The sequence below is a fragment of the Danio rerio genome, chromosome 7 (assembly GCF_052040795.2).
Source record: "Danio rerio strain M-AB ecotype USA chromosome 7, GRCz13ab, whole genome shotgun sequence".
In the NCBI taxonomy this organism is placed as follows: domain Eukaryota; kingdom Metazoa; phylum Chordata; class Actinopteri; order Cypriniformes; family Danionidae; genus Danio; species Danio rerio.
Genome location: NC_141027.1, coordinates 24863339 through 24865334, shown reverse-complemented (window position 1 = coordinate 24865334; position 1996 = coordinate 24863339).

Sequence of the window (1996 nt, the reverse complement as noted above, 5' to 3'; positions counted from 1 at the left end):
TAGCAGAAACCAGCTTTGTTTGCTTGCATTTAAAAAATCAGAATAAAATAAACAGTTCAGACTTTAAAGGTAACAAATTAAAAAAAAAAAAATAAGGCACTTGTTCATTTAATCTAAATCTTGCCTTTCACTTGTGCTAACCATGGCATATTTTAATAAAACTTATCTTTATAGAAAATTTTTGATCATACCAAAACCATCTAAATCATTTATAGTTTGATCCAAACATTATTAATGAGGGCAACATGGTGGCTCAGTGGTTAGCACTGTAGCTTGCTAAGTGGTGGTCGAATAAGCTAAATTGGGTGTTAGGAAGGAGTGTGAATGGGTGTTTCCCAGTACTGGGTTGCAGCTGTAATGGCATTCGGTGTGTAAAGCATATGCTGGATAAGTTTGAGGTTCGATCCACTGTGGAGACCCCTGATCAATAAAGGGACTAAGGCAAAGGAAAATGAATGAATATTACTTGGCCATAGTGTATGTGTATGAGTGTTTATGGATTTTACCTAGTACTGGGTTGCAGCTGGAAGGGCATCCGCTGCGGTTCATTTTGCTGTGGCGACCCCTGGGTTTTTCAAAAGTAATCCACTAGGATTTTGGATAACAGATTAGATCAAATGTTGAAAATGGGTTTTTACAAAAGAAAAAAAATGGATTACAAAATTGGATTAGATCACACAATCCAATCTTGGTTTTGATCCAGATCAAACCTTTAGTTTGGGTTTTTCAGACCCTTTTTTGGAGGATTTGGATCACCTTGATCTAAAGAGTCTGGATTAAACGGATCCCATCAGGGCCCGGTTTTTCAAAAGTAATCCACTATAGGATTTTGGAGAATGGATTGGATCAAATTTTGAAAATTGGTTTTTTAAAAGAAAAAACGGATTACATAATCGGATTAGATCACGTAATCCAATCTTGGTTTTTATCCAGATCAAACCTTTAGTTTAGGTTTTTCAGACCTTTTTTGTAGGATTTGGATCACTTTGATCCAAAAAACTTGGATTAAACTGATCCCATCAGAAGGGTGGATTTAGCGTTGATTTCATGTCCAAAATGTAATGAAAACTTAAAAAAAGTATTAAATAAAACTATATTTGGATCATGCAGTATCTTACGAGACATATTATTTATTCATAAGGTTTTCATTTTATTTGTTCATCTGTCAGGCTATAGTGATTATTGGCTTTAACGTATTCAGTCTTTCAGTATAGGCCTACAGCAAAATAGAAAGAGTTTGGCTTCATAAAACAATCCCCCAAACAGCTGTCAAAATTTACCAAAAACAACACATTTTATTCTGTTACTAATTGATATATATATATATATATATATATATATATATATATATATATATATATATATATATATATATATATATATATTCATCACAATGGAAAATATTTGTGTTTAGAATATTTATTAGTGATGCATGCAATGATTACAGAATAAAAATAAAATGCAAAGAATGGCAATGCCTGATTTTTGAAATCACTTTCAATAATTGCAAAAAGAGACTGGGCAGAAGCTCAGCTTTATCTGGCAAAGGAACAGCTGACTCTGACCAAACTGCAGCAAACCAAGACCACACTTGAGATCTGCCTCCTAAAGAATACGCTCAGACAAGCTGCTCCCTCCACATCAGATGAGGAAGTCTGACATTATTGTGGAGGTTTCAACATTTTCTTTTTTTTATCTATATTTTAAACTTATTATAGATATCCTCAAAGTTCAGTGTTGCAGATCTCAGCTGAGCGGACTGCTAGAAGAGGATAGGGTGTTTTTTTTTTGTTGCTTTTATTATTTATTATTATAATTATTTTATTTTTTTATAAAATTTTCTTAGTTTTCATTTCAAATCAAAATAAAAGTAAATTTACCCCACACTGGCTATTCTACTTGTTGCTCTTTACATAGGCCTATCTATTCATCTATTCTACATCGATTGAGCACTGGTAATCCAGATTTAGTGATCCTGAAAAGTTCCTAACCGGAT